We start from the raw sequence: 16,069 nt of genomic DNA, 5'->3' as shown, positions 1-16,069 counted from the left end.
CCACAAGTGTGCTGTCACCAATCTACCTGTCATCCCCACATGAGTTCAGCTGGTCCAGCTTTCCATAACTGTACTTTCCACCTGATGTCACTTCCCAGCCGAGACAGCTGACGCACGTAGACATGACACCATATGCCATGGAGACTGGAGAGTGAGCCCTAGGAAGGCTCCATCCTTCCCTATCTCCAGCCCCCTCTTTCCTAGTCAGAAAACCGACAGAGCAGGCGTATAGCAGGGAGTGTGGGCATACAGTATGAATGGATCCTGAGGAGTCCCCAGGCTATTGTTGTCTTATGAGGTGCAAGAGAGGTACGTGAGGAGAGCTTTAGTGCAGCTCTTAACCCACACTGTCACTTAACAACCGCGGCAGGGCTGCACAAGGCTCTCCACACGCTCCGTGGCCAGGTGGCTTGCACACCAACATTTTACGACCGGGGGAACACCTGCTTTCTAACAGTGCGCTGGGTCTGGCCTGGCACTGTGTGGCATGTCAGCCCATTGGACCTCGTTAAAGAGGGTGTTAGGGCGGGCTGGACGCCACTGACCAAGTTCCATGCTGTTCCCAGAACCTTCTGTGAACCTCCCTTCTCTCTTTCCTACTCCTTTCATTTCTCACCTCCAGAACAATAAAAAAGGAAGGTAATATATCTATAAAACGACTAAGGCTGGAAGGTTTAGTCGTTGACAAATTGTTCCTGTTTCGGAAAACCATTTGGTTTCCTTAGTTCCAGGGTAAAGCTGGTCATCTGAGCTTGTGTGTTCTTTACCAAATGTTTCACTGTGTCAGGAGTTTGACTTCAGGAGTTGACTTCAGTAAACACGTGTGTGTGCATGCGTGCGTGTTTTCTTTCACAGAACAGACTGAACATTCAGTCACAAGTAAAGTGTACGTGTCATGTTGGTTCCATCTCTGGTGCAGAACATGTAAAACATTAACCTTCCTGCTCTGTCACATTTAGCGCTCAGGTGTTTAGAAATCAGCCCCTTTCACTGTGACATCTTAAGTCCACTCCGTCCGTCCATCCTCTCTGTCCCCACAGCAAAGCAGAGCGAGATGCTGCAGGTTCAAGGACTGTCCTGACCTGTCCGCAGGGGCCGGTCGTGTGTGTGTCCTAAGCAAACAATTCCTAAGAAAAGTTTAAAACAACACATTTCACTGCACCTTATCCGATGTATTTGACAATAGATGGGTTAGCTGACAACGTCACGAAAATGATGTACACGCTTCAATTGGGGCAGGTGTGTGTGTTGTGTTGTGTTGTGTTGTGATGTGATTCTGGATGGCCAGAGAGCACCTGTGTCCCTTTCTAAGAAGCTGCCATCGTATGCGGCTCGTTTCAGCTAGTTCTATCTTGTTCTTAATGTCTTGTTTGGAGGTGTTTTGAATGAGTCACGTTAGCTAACCAACAACTGCAACAATGTATTTGAGAGACAACAAGTGCTCATTGTGGAAATGTATTTGTTTTCAATAGACATTGGAGACAAATATTTTTTATTATTTCACCTTTATATAGATAACAATCTAAGCCAACCCTGTTTTGCCTCATAGTTGAGCACGTATCGGTTTGGTTACTAAACAACCAGCCCGTCTTTAAAAAGAAATCTCTAAATAAAAACTTGTGTAGGTGTGTTAGATGAAGAGTAAAATGTGTGTCTGTGCATGCGTGTGGTTGTCTAGGTGTGTTTTTGTGTTTGTTTGCGTGTGTTATTAGTGGTTATGTCAGTTAGTATTTTTTCAGTGTTTAACGACCAGCCTCTTCCTTCCGCATTCTTTAGAACATTCCTCTGTTCCTCTGGAAGAGGAGCTGCTTCCCATCAAAACTACCTCTTTACACATCAAAGCTCACCTGTGTCCCTCTGTGCACCTCTTTCTGTCTCTCTTTCACGCCCACACATACTTCATTTTCTGTCACACTCACACTACCACATATTGGTATCTTTCAACAGCTTCATTAATCTATAGCTACAAGGCTACATTGGTAGGTAATACGTTTTAATCAGTCAACTGTAACTACATGTGATTTTTATTTAATCGTTCTTTAACTAGGCAAGTCAGTTAAGAACAAATTCTTATTTACAATGAAGTCCTACCCCAACCTGGACGACGCTGGGCCAATTGTGCGCCGCCCTATGGGACTCCCAATCACGGCCTGTTGTGATACAGCTTGGAATTGATCCAGGGTCTGTAATGACGCCTCTAGCACTGTGATGCAGTACCTTAGAACGCTGTGTCACTCTGGAGCCCCTAAAGTAATTATTTATCATGGTAGGGCCATAAACAATAACTACTAATGCTGAGTTTCAAATCTCACCTTTCTGGTTAATATAAATAAATATAAATTGCTGAGGTGTAGTCACTTTTGAGGACACAATACAAATATGATAAAAAATATGAAGATTTTAATGATTCATTTCCTATTCAACAAAGTGGTATGAATAAGGCTTGAAATGACTTATATGCTTTCTAAATATAGTATAATAAAACAACTATACCATTTTACTTTCCTTATAATTGTAAAATACATATTTGGATGTTTGTTGTTTGGAAAAAAAGTGCATATTTTCAGAAGGTCTCTCTTGATCCAAACATCTGACCCCACTGCTGTAAACGTCAGACAGAGCTCTAGCTTGGCTCCGTGAACTCGTTAGGAACTTTCCTTTCGTCTCATATTAATCTTGTCCGTCTATGACAAACTAAAAGTTTAAAATCTATGAATTATTTTAGATTACTTTGATAAAGTTCGTTATAAATCTATTTTTGAACATGCTAGAGTGACGGAACCAATCTCGCCTGCTGGGCTATGATGTAAGGATTGCGGGCACATGTCAGTTGCAGTGACTCAGGGTTCATCCAGGAGTTGATGGTCCGTCAGAAGAGCGAATGAAATAGGAGGGACATCTAAGCTTCAAGTGGTGTTAGATTTCACATCCTACTTCACACAGGCAAAAGAGACTACTACTACTGTGTCCATGAGAACCAAGGCTACCGCTCAATGCAAGCTATTTTGATCTACGGTGTCCATTGATTGATTTATAAGTGAAAATCACAGTCGGAAGCGGTACCAGAACCACGCATGTCCCTTAAACAGGGACTTTACATTAAAGTATTGCCGAAGCAGGCCATGAAAATGGAAGATTAATGTTAATTGTTTTTCAATGATAGGGAGGGCCTCTAATGAATGCCACAGGTTTCACAGCAGTAGATCACTGTTAAAGCACGCTATTATGTTATCTCTGAAGTACAACATGTGGTTGCTTCCCCCGTCCCCCTCCCCATGTCAAAACAGCAGCCTTTCTTCCTACTGCCCTGTTGTCAAGGGGATACCTAAGTATTTTAGTGAGTTTGTTTCACTCACGTTGGAGGACGGCATTTCTCTCTTCCTCTCCCTAACGCTCTCACTCTCTCTTGGCCCCTTTTACCCCTAAATCTAGACATATCCCTCTTCCACCTCTCCCCCATCCATTCCCTATGTCCCCAATGTACTCCTTGAAAAGGTGTTAAACCTCTGGGTCCCCATAAGGATCTCTGGAGCTAGTTAATCAATCCCTGCTTTGAACTGGTAAGAAAAATACAATTCCAACAACCACAAAGGATGCATAGTAAGTCCACATCCAATCTGTGGGCCTTGCTCTTTCTGGGTCATAGACTGGCTGTTAGGTAGAGGTTTATCACTCTTCCAGTCTGCTGCTGGCCAAACGGGCAGGTGTTTCCTGTTTCCTAATACTGGTGTTCTGACACATGTATTTTCTCTCTTTCTCTCTTGTTCTCTGTCTTCTTTTATTTGTTCTCCATCTCATGTAATCACATGCATTGCCCATGTCACGCCCTCTCTTTTCCTGGACATCTCATCGCTTTTACCACTTTCACACACGTGCTCTCACCAACAGTATATTTCTGTCTCTCTCTCCAACTGTTTTGTCTTTAATGCCTTTGCTCTGCCACTCAAGCAACTCCTTCTTCACATAGTGCCCCCTGGCAGCACTAATGTAGCATAACATTAGAGCTGCACACAACTTTTAACTCTACTCTGAATGTTGGAATAATAGATACAGTACCTGCACATTGTCAACAGGTTTGGGAAAAGATCTAAAACCAAATTCATTGTATTTATTAGAACATGATGCCCTAAAAGTCCAATAGTTAATCTTTAAACTGAAGTCATTAAAAATCTGAAGACAGATAATGGTCCATAAATGTCATGGAACATCTATGCTTCTAGATTTATTGTAAGACACACAGACTAAATGAATGCATAGGAGAATGTCCCAAGAAGGAGGTTTAAGTTGGGTATGACTAACATCCTTTCTTCTACATGTTCTTGTGGAGGTGGTGAAATCCGTGATGCTGTTCCCCACCATTGAGCGCATGGCGGTGACCCCTCGGGGCAGGCTGTTGACCCCGGTGCTGTGCCACCTGCGCCTATGTAACTTACCTGCCCGTCTTCCATCTCTCTGCTGCCTAAAGTATTCTCTTCTATCCAGTAATCACTTCCCCAATAAAACTGCATCGGAATCTCATATTGTGTTGCGGCACTGAATCAGTTGATACACGTCATAATTTATCCAGTCTTTTGAAAGAAGAAATTAAATATCTCTGTTTTGGCAAAGGAAGCCCTACATTACTGTAGCATCAGGAAATACAATGTTTGTAATTAGGTTTACATAAAGCAAAGCTAGTCCCAGCCGGGTGTGGCTACCAAGAGGAGGATGGCATATTTTACTGTCAGAGATTAGATATTATTTATTACAACTTCTAGAATATATCCCCTCTTAATTTGCCAGATGATGGCTGGGGATTTGGGTATGAGTGGAAGTAAATAAGACAGCTTCTAGGAGAAGGAGAAGAGCCGGCCATCCCTCCTTCCTGCATAGAGCGGAGGAAAGCAAAGCCTGGCTCACTCGCTCTTTCTGTCGGATTTGAAGTGTGCTATGTTTTCCTCCTCAGTCTGTCCTGGGAGGGGAGAGATTGATGTTGTGGCGGCCTGAGGGCCTGTGCCAAAAAAAGCTCTCTCTAGCCAAGTAGCCATGCTGTGTCTCAGCCTCAGAAGCTTCTTCCTTCTTTCTCCCTCACTCTTCTGTGAGGTCAGAAAGCATCTTATTTTTCTTGTCACTGCTGAGCATGTTTTTAATCATTAGCACTTCCCTTTAATTAGCTTTTGGAATTTCTTTATTCCCTCATGGTCCATTTTTTTTTTGTGTTTTCCTGCTCAATTAATTATACTCTGACTAGTTAAAGAAGACGTTAAACATCGTCAATTCTTAATAGTTGTATACCTTTTTTCTAAAATAAAAAAGTTACTTGATTTCTAAAGGCAAGTTGGAATAGAGTTGTTCCTCACTGGTTTTGCACTGAACATTGGCCCCTTTCTAAAGATGGAATGCTGTAGTGTTTCTCTGTCATGTGTGACATATATAATAAATGGCCAGTTGACAGGCCTAATTAACAAAACATGTTGCGATTAGATGGAACTTCCTGCGTACATTTCAGCGTTTATTTTTCCTGAAATCCCTTGCAAGGAAAGGGAAAACGTTGATGTGTTGGTGCTGAAGGAGGGTTCTGGGTGCTCAGTAGCAGGCAGTCACAGACTGCCACCATTCTTATACGGCTTTGAAGGGATAGGAATAGCCTGAGCTCCATTACTGCTCTAGACAATTGAGTCGACCATAGAGTATATCCTAAAGCTAGTTATTATACAATAAGAAATATATTGAATGTTATTCACATTTTCATTTAAATATTAATTTTATTTATAACAGTAGATTTCCTGTTTTGATGTAGTTTTTTGATGACAGCTTTGCACACTCTCGGCATTCTCTCAACCAGCTTCACCTGGAATGCTTTTCCAACAGTCTTGGAGTTCCCACATATGCTGAGCACTTGTTAGAAGATTTTTCTTTGGCGAGTCAGACGCAAAGGATTTACTCCAGACAGCCGACAAGGCCCTCGTCCCTGTCATTCTCAGGAGAAAGAGACAGAGATATTGGGGAGGTAGGTCTGGGTGCCTTGTAAGGATCCGACATCGAGTAGGTAATCTGCCTTTTCCATTGGATAATAAAATAGACTAACTACGAGCATGAATATCCTACTGTACCAACGGGACATTAAAAACTGTAATATCTTATGTTTCACCGAGTCGTGGCTGATTGGCGACATGAATAACATACAGCTGGCACGTTTTATGCTTTTTCATCAGGATAGAACAGCCGCCTCTGGTAAGACAAGGTCTATGTATATTTGTAAACAACAGCTGGTGCACAAAGTCTCAAGGTATTGCTTGCCTGAGGTAGAGTATCTAAAGAGAAAGTGTTAGACCACGCTATTTACCAAGAGAGTTTTCATCTATATTCTTCGTAGCTGTCAAACCGATGCTGGCCGTACTCAATGAGCTGTATACGCCATAAGCAAACAAGAAAACGTTCATCCCGAGGCCGCGCTCCTAGTTCCGGGGATTTTAGTTCCGGGGATTTTAAAGCAGGGAAACTTAAATTCCTTTTACCTAATGTCTACTAACATGTTAAATGTGCAACCAGAGGGGAAAAAAACTCTAGACAACCTTTACTCCACACAGAGACGTGTACAAAGCTCTCCCTCGCCCTCCATTTGGCAAATCTGACCATAATTCTATCCTCCTGATTCCTGCTTACAAGCAAAAACTACAACAGCAGGAAGCACCAGTGACTCGGTCAATAAAAAAGTGGTCAGATGAAGCAGGTGCTAAACTACAGGGCTGTTTTGCTAGCACAGACTAGAATATGTTCCCAGGATTCTTCCGATGGCATTCACTGCCTTCATCAATAAGTGCATCGATCACGTCGCCCCCACAGTGACTGTACGTACATACCCCAACCAGAAACCATGGATTACAGGCAACATCTGCACTGAGCTAAAGGGTAGAGCTGCCGCTTTCAAGGAGCGGGAAGCTTATAAGAAATCCCACTATGACCTCAGATGAACCATCAAACAGGCAAACAGTCAATACAGGACTAAGATTGAATCGTACTACACCGGCTGCGTCGCTCATCTGATGTGCCAGGGCTTGCAAACGATTAGACTACAAAGGGAAGCACAGCCGCGAGCTGCCCAGTGACACGAGCCTACCATTACTTCTATGCTCGCTTCGAGGCAAGTAACACTGAAACTTGCATGAGAGCATCAGCTGCTCTATAGCCGATGTAAGACCTTTAAACAGGCCAACATTCACCAGGCGCAGGGCTAGACGGATTACCAGGACGTGTACTCCGCTGACCAACTGGCAAGTGTCTTCACTGACATTTTCAACTTGTCCCTGACTGAGTCTGTAATACCAACATGTTTCAAGCATACCACCATAGTCCCTGTCCTGAAGAACACTATGGTAACCTGCCTAAATGACTACCGACCCGTAGCACTCACGTCTGTAGCCATGAAGTGCTTTGAAAGGCTGCTCATGGCTCACATCAACACCATTATCCCAGAAACCCTAGACCCACTGCAATTTGCATAGCGCCCAACAGAGCCACATATGATGCAATCTGTGTTGCACGCCACACTGCCCTTTCCCACCTGGACAAAAGGAACACCTATGTGAGAATGCTATTCATTGACTACAGCTCAGCATTCAACACCATAGTGTCCTCAACTCATCACTAAGCTAAGGACCCTGGGACTAAACACCTCCCTCTGCAACTGGATCCTGGACTTCCTGACTGGCTGCCCCCAGGTGGTAAGGGTAGGTAACAACACATCCTCCACGCTGATCCTCAACACGGGGCCCCTCGGTTGCGTGCTCAGTCTCCTCCGGTTTTCCCTCTTCACTCATGACTGCATGGCCAGGCACGACTCCATCACCATCATTAAGTTTGCAGATGACACAACAGTGGTAGGGCTGATCACTGGCAGTGATGAGACAACCTATAGGGAGGAGGTCAGACATGGCCGTGTGGTGCCAGGATAACAACCTCTTCCTCAATGTGATCAAGACAAAGGAGATGATTGTGGACTACACGAAAAGGAGGACCAAGCATGCCCTCATTCTCATCGAATGGGCTGCAGTGGAGCAGGTTGAGAGCTTCAAGTTCCTTGGTGTCCACATCACCAACAAATGACCATGTTCCAATCACAGCAAGACAGTCGCGAAGAGGGTACGACAAAGCCTATTCCCCCTTAAGAGACTGAAAAGATTTGGCATGGGTCCTCAGATCCTCAAAAGTTCTACAGCTGCACCATCGAGAGCATTCTGACTGGTTGCATCACTGCCTGGAATGGCAACTGCCGCCGACCGTAAGGCACTACAGAGGGTAGTGCGTACAGCCCAGTACATCACTGGGGCCAAGCTTCCTGCCATCCAGACCTTCTATACCAGCCTGTGTCAGAGGAAAGCCCTAAAACTCCAGCCACCCTAGGCATAGACAGTTCTCTCAGCTACCACATGGAAAACGGTACCGGAGCGCACTTGGCGCTCCTAAGTCCAAAAGGCTTCTTAACAGCTTCTACCCCCAAGCCATAACACTGCTGAACAGCTAATCAAAGGGCTATCAAAATAAATCTACTAAGACCTCAGAAAAGATTTGTAGACCTCCGCAAGTCTGGTTCATCCTTGGGAGCAATTTCCAAATGCCTGAAGGAACCACGTTCATCTGTTCAAACAATAGTACGCAAGTATAAACACCATGGGACAACACAGCCGTCATACCGCTCAGGAAGGAGACAAGTTCTGTCTCCTACAGATGAACGTACAGTACTTCGGTGCGAAAAGTGCAAATCAATCCCAGAACAACAGTAAAGGACCTTGTGAAGACGCTGGAGGAAACCGGTACAACAGTATCTATATCCACAGTAAAACGAGTCCTATATCGACATAACCTGAAAGGCCGCTCAGCAAGGAAGAAGCCACTGCTCCAAAACCACCATTAAAAAGGCAGACTATGGTTTGCAACTGCACATGGGGACAAAGATCGTGCTTTTTGGAGAAATGTCCTCTGGTCTGATGAAACAAAAATAGAACTGTTTGGTCATAATGACCATCGTTATATTTGGAGGAAAAAGGGGGAGGCTTGCAAGCCGAAGAACACCCAACCGTGATGCACGGGGGTGGCAGCATCATGTTGTGGGGGTGCTTTGCTGCAGGATGGACTGGTGCACTTCACAAAATAGATGGCTTCATAAGGAAGGAAAATTATGTGTATATATTGAAGCAACATCTCAAGATGTTAAAGCTTGGTCGCAAATGGGTCTTCCAAAAGGACAATGACCCCAGGCATACTTCCAAAGTTGTGGCAAAATGACTTAAGGACAACAAAGTCAAGGTTTTGGAGTGGCCATCACAAAGCCCTGACCTCAATCCTATAGACATTTTATGGGCAGAACTGAAGAACTGTACGAGCAAGGAAGCCTACAAACCTGACTCAGTTACACCAGCTCTGTCAGGAGGAATGGGCCAAAATTCACCCAACTTACTGTGGGAAACTTGTGGAAGGCTACCCGAAACGTTTGACCCAAGTTAAACACATTATAGGCAATGCTACCAAATACTAATAGAGTGTATGTTTACCTCTGACGAACTGGGAATGTGATGAAAGAAATAAAAAGCTGAAATAAATCACTCTCTCTACTATTATTCTGACATTTCACATTCTTAAAATAAAGTGGTGATCCTAACTGACCTAAGACAGGGAATTTTTACTAGGATTAAATGCCAGGAATTGTGAAAAACTGAGTTTAAATGTATTTGGCTAAGATGTATGTAAACTTCTGACTTCGACTGTATGTTAACGTGGGCTATTTAGAGCACTTTTCTCTTGGGATGTTTACTTGTTTTCATTGCTTTACTGGGATGCTTCGTAGAAGTAGAAATGCTCATATTCCTACTAGGGCCCACCGCCTCAGTATAAATCTGGTTCATAGCTGTAGGATCAGCAGAGGCATTCAGGGCAGTTAGAGAGACACATTCGCTTCCTTACATTGTTTTTTACCAATGCCCCTGGTATAATGTACATTTGAATTATGACAACTCACTGTCACAATGGTAGGGATTAACTGAGCTGGGCTTGGGTCATTGATAAGTTATTGTCTCAACGCAGCCTTATAATGCAATGAAAGGATCCATGAACCCAAATGATTTGGGTTGATCGCATCCTCGTTATGTTTTGTTTCCAAAATATATCGAAATTGTCAACAAAAATTACACCCATTGAGCTGCAATAGTCACATATAAAAAATTACAAAAAAGAGAAAGAATCCTGCTAAAGCATTCAATGCAACGATTCAGAGGGCACAGGGCCAGATATGATGGGTATTGTATTAGTGTCTAGCAGAGACTCAATCAGCACTTTAAAATACAGTTCAGCTGCCCTTCATAATGTCATTTAAACCTACATGGACTACGATAGAATTGATTTCCATGTCTTGACGTAGTACATCCGGAAGCAGATTAGTAATGTAATTTACTCAAGCTCTGGGAAAGGACATGGTTTTTGCACCAGGAACGGTCACATTTCTTACCATGGATCTGCCCAAAATCACGGCTGGCAAGAAGGTCGAGGAAATCTGCCCACTCCCACGCTGCACAGGATTCGGAGAACCCTTTAGGGACAGGCGAGATAACTTGAGCCTGTTGCTCCCGGTGCAGGCCTCTGACAGATGGAGAAGCCCCGCTCGATCCAGAGCAGGGACGGAAGGTTGTCGACTTCAAAATCGTAGGAGTTGGCACTGAGGCCGCAGACACAGTTACCCCCAGTGACAAAGGTGCAGGAAGATCAGGCTCCAGGATGGCAAAACTATTAATTGTTTGTATCTGCTCCTGGTCTCTCGTTTGGAGTGTAGACTGCTTTGCAGGAGGTTGCTGTCTTCGGCTTCCACGGGTCGTGGCATGCGACCATGGTTGATTGCCATGCTCCTCTTGCTGTGCTCCTTCGACTCCGCTGTCAGATGAAGGAGCTCCTGGCAACAGCGGCCTGTCGGATAACGACAAACGACAAGGCGGAGATGCATCCAACAAGCGCAAACGCCATCCAACCACCGGCATAGAAAAGGTAAACATTCCACTCTACGTTTTCTCCAGTTTCTTACGTAGGCTGGCGACCTGCGTGATCAAGGAAGCCATCTCAAGCCTATAATCATCAGCAAGCAAACAATTGCCGCATTGGAATTCATGAGTAATCCGGTTTGTCCAGAAACACAGCGTAGTAGATACAGCTGCAGCGCTAAAACCATTAATTTATTTCTCCAGACAAAGTGGGCTCCATTACAAAACTCTAACTTCGTTAGCTTGATGGCTAGCAGCTTAGCGGCTCTGTCAATCAGGTTTCAACCTGCCTGTTAAGGTGGATTCCGGGACAAGAAATAGCTGTCTTAGCTGTTAAAAGCTAACTGTGTCGCCGGATTCACGCAAAAACAAGTTTGGCATTTATATTTAACGAATATTGGTTATGTTTTAGTCAAAAATAACAAACCAACTGTTTCCAGCATACAGTGTTCAGCTGTGCAGTCTGATGACGTAGGCTCAGAGGAAAGGAGTTTGTGTAATCTGATTTGTGAGACAAATCTGTTTAAGGTCTAGTAGCATATTTAAAAGGATCCACCTTCCTTGCGGATCTGTTTTAACAGTTCGGATTTAAAATTATTGTTAATTAATATTATCACTCCTTTTGAATTTCTTTGCCCATGGGAGAAATATATTTCGCCCCCGCCCAGTCCTTTTTCTATACAACTTCGTCTGAAGGTATAGAATCAATTTCCTGCAAACAATATATATTATATTCCCTTTTAGCCAGATAAAGACTCATCTTATTTTCTTATTATCTGCTAAGCTATTACAATTATAACTAGCTATGCTTATTTCACCACTTACCATTATCAGATACAACTTTCGATTATACTTACCATAATATATGTTTGTAAACTTACCATTAAGAATTACCATGATAATTGAGCAGGAATGGGATGATTTGATTAACCAACATCTAGTCCTAGCTGGTGGAGCTCGTATACCTCTCTTTCCCCCAACATCCACACATGCTGGTCCCAGTTATGACAAAAGGAGCACCTCTGTGCAGTCAGACCGTTTGATTATTCTGTGCCGCCAGGGTCACAATAATATTCACCTTCTCTGATTGTCTGAGTGTGACTCACTCCCCATGGGTTATTGCAGAGTATAGCCAGCACTGCCACTACCTGGGTGAGGTACTCTACTGAAATTCCTACCGGCTAGGTACGAGGTCGTCAAGGGTCTCATTAGCAGCTTTGAGAAAATCCTTGTATATTATGCTCACCCATTATTTGGGGGCTTTGACTTTTGGACCAATCCTGGCAGGCAGGCTCTGACTCTCGAGAGTGCAGTGCTGATTTAGTGGGCTGCTTTAGTTCACCTTTCTGTAATGGCTGCGTAGGCTACTTGCAATAGGCCTATAAAACTGGACTTCTCCTTAGGGGGTGGATTGCTCAGGTCGATGTCTAGGATATAGGGTTGGCACCGTTCCATCATTAAAGAAATTATATATTTGTATTTTAATTTTAGAATGTATATCCCATATCTTCGCAAAAGTGAAGACTCGCTCTGTCACAACTCCTGCTCGCAGACACACATGGGCTCTGGCATTTGTAACCATTTCCCTTACTGTTTTAATAATGTTACTTATTAACTGTACTGTGTCACTGACACTCCACCCCACCCATTTGTCTCTAGGAATACAAAAATTGTTTTGTTCTTCAGCTTATTTGTACACATCTCATTGTTCTCTCATTCCTGCATGCCTTTTCTTGTTGTTGGTATTCCTCCTCGGTTTGCTGGTGATTTGGCAATCTAGTCAGAGCCTGACACCACAGCCTGTCTCTTCAGACTCCAGGGCCAAGTGGAACAGAGAAAGCTGCACATACATCAAGAGTACAGCAGGAAGGGGATTAAACTCCTAAGCAGGCAACCTTGCGCCAGGTAGAGCAATGTCATCACTCAGCTGGAGGGAGACTGGCCTTGTTTCTGACACCTGTTTCTTCTTAAGTCCAAGTAGCGCAGTGAACAATATGTCCTCTCCACATACTCCATACTGGGAAGAGCACTAACTTTCTTTGATAAGTGTAACGTTAATGTTTTACCGTCAATACCTGAACATAGGGTAAAGGTGACAGGAAATACCAACTTCTCATCGCACTGGTCTTTGCTTTTCTACATTATAAATCTCATGCTACAGGTGGATTTACACCTCACAAAGACAGCTAAATTATAGCCTGTTTCAGGTAGTAGTGTCTCGCTATTGTAAGGCCGCTATAGCTACCTATTAGTACTGGTAGCAGCAGTGAGACAGTGGTTTCAGTCTGATCTGGGATCTGTGCTGCTGATCCTCTCCAGCCTTCTCTCCTCAGCCAGTCGCTAACGAGCCACATGTGTGAGAATCTGTAAATTGGTCTGGAATGCCGTGCTGTACCTCCTATCCACCCCCCAACTCCACTGCTAGAGATAAGGGAGCTAGCAACAGCTGGGGATGTCTCCCCCAGCAGATCCCTTCTGCAGATATGCAGGTTAGATTTTTCCCTCTCCTTCGCTCTCATCTCTCTCTTCCCCCCTCTCTTTCTCTCTCTCTCACTCACTCAATCCCCCCCTCTCTGAGTTCCTTACTTGCATTTCTTCACATCTGTCTGTGTGCCTTCCCCATCAGTTTTCCTTACTCTTCTCTAATTCACCTTTTACTTACATGTAACTCAAGCTGCATCACAAGTCTTCCATTGATATTGATGCATGGTTTACCTTGACTTCCTCAAGTTTCAATTCTGCCCTCAATCCTCAATCGTGTGTTATAGAAAGACCAGAAACTTAGCCTAGCGGCTACTATGTTCAATCTGGACATGTGAGTGGTTGGGGTAAACAGAATATTTTAAACATAATATTGCTAATATCGGAGAGAACACATGCGTAGTTGGTTGCGGTGAACCTCCTTAGTGTGACACTGAAACCATGTTTTACATAAAGCCACACTATCAGATGTGCATACCATAAAGAGGAGTACCTTTATTTTGACACCGTATTGCTCCATAGGCAACAGTAAGGCTGTGTAACTAAATGGAACTAGATTAAACATTTCCGAGTGGTTGCACAATTCAGCTTGACATGGTTAAAGGCCTTTGGAACTAAGGGGATGCTCTTATGAAGTTATTTACACACTCGGAAAAAGCTGGATTTTACATAGTGAAGATTTACGGAGAGAGTAAAAAATGTGTGTGGAATGTAGGAAGTAGCCCATAAAGACCCGGCTCAGCACCTGAAGATGGCTCACAAACAGGAGTTACTGGTTTAGTTATTCTAGACAGCTATATGTTGATTTAGACAGGGTTACGGTGAGGTTTAAATGTTTCCTATCATTCAATCTAAAGTAGTACCCCCCTCCAACCTGTCTTTCAAGTCACGACCATGGGACTCAAGAGTCTCTGAAAGCTATGAAGCACTCATCTTAGATGTACAATTGAATTGCTTATTCAATATCCAGAAGATTAACAGATATGCATTTGTCTTTCGTAATATAATATCACATTTTAATTTCATTTTCAAGACCGTCTACAGTTTATGTTAGGAACTTACACTGTGGCCAGTTTATTAGGTAGACCACCCCATTCACAAAAATGGTTCGCTCCTACAGACAGTGAGTCACGTGGCGGTGGCTTGCTATATAAAGCAGGCAGACAGGCATCGAGGCATTCAGTTACTGTTTGGTTGAACGTTAGAATAGGCAAACCGGGTGACGTAAGCGACTTTGAGCGTGGTATGATCGTCGGTGCCAGGCATGTCAGATCTAGTATCTCAGAAACTGCTGCCCTCCTGGGATTTTCACACACGATAGTGTCTAGAGTTTACAGAGAATTTATGCTTTTTGTTTGTCGCACCAGTCAGCGGCAGTCCTGTGGGCTAAAACAGCTCTTTGATGAGAGAGGTCGAATGAGAATGGCAAGAATCATGCAAGGCAACAGGCGGAACACAAACAGACAAATAACGGCATAGTATAACAGTGGTGTGAAGAACGGCATCTCAGAAGACAACTCGTTGGTCCTTGTCACAGATGGGCTATAGCAGCAGACGACCACATCGGGTTCTACTCCTATCAGCTAAAAACAAGAAGAAGCGGCTCCAGTGGGAATGTGATCACCAAAACTGGACAATTGAAGAGTGGAAAACATCACCTAGTCCAATGAATCCCAGTTCCTGTTGCGTCATGCTGATGGCAGATTCAGGATTTGGTGTAAGCAGGATGAGTCCATGGACCCATCCTGCCTGGTGCCAACAGTTCAGGCTGGTGGCGATGGTGTGGGCAATGTTCTCCTGGCACACGCTAGGTGACTTCATACCAATTGAGCAGCGTTTGAATGCCACAGCGCGTCTGAACATTGTTGCTGACCAAACCCATCTATGAGATGAGATTGAACGGCTGTTGGCAGCATGAATGTACCACCATCCAATCTGCAGCAACTGCGTGACGCCATCACATCAGCATGGACCAACATCCATGTGGAACGTTTCCGACACCCTGTAGAATTGATGCCCTGAAGAATTCATGCTGTTCTCGGGGTCCGACCTGGTACAGTTTACCTAAAACATTGGCCACTGAATTGTGTGTGCAGCACATCTTTTGAGATCCTTCAGGTTGTAGGGAGTCACACAGTTTTCACACAAATTTTGACACACATAAACACACTCGCACAATGCCTGCATTCACAAGGCCCTTCTCTCCTGTTGGCCATTCCTCTGCAGCATAAATCAGAGAGCTAAATGTGATCCTCTTGTTGCCATGACGCTGTTGAAAGTTAACGGAATCTCTGGGAGATGTACAATCTGCCTTACAACCCTGAACTAAATCCTCCAAATGTAGGAAATTACCTCAGACTAAACAACCCAGTGATATATGAAAGAATCGCACCCTCTTTACTGACTTGGACCTTTTGGTGTTTCACTCTCTCTGCCTCTTACCCTTGGCTTTTTGGGTGGAAATAGGAAAAGCATTCTTTCTCTCCTGCCCTGTGCCAGGTACAAAGCGTGTGAAAACACTCCGGATACAAGGCGATACCGCTCACAGATTATGATTAACATACGCACGTTGAGGATGTGCAAAC

The sequence above is a fragment of the Oncorhynchus mykiss genome, chromosome 25 (genome assembly GCF_057628025.1).
Source record: "Oncorhynchus mykiss isolate SJ-2025 chromosome 25, ASM5762802v1, whole genome shotgun sequence".
NCBI classification, from domain to species: domain Eukaryota; kingdom Metazoa; phylum Chordata; class Actinopteri; order Salmoniformes; family Salmonidae; genus Oncorhynchus; species Oncorhynchus mykiss.
Note: the sequence above shows the minus strand (reverse complement) of the source record.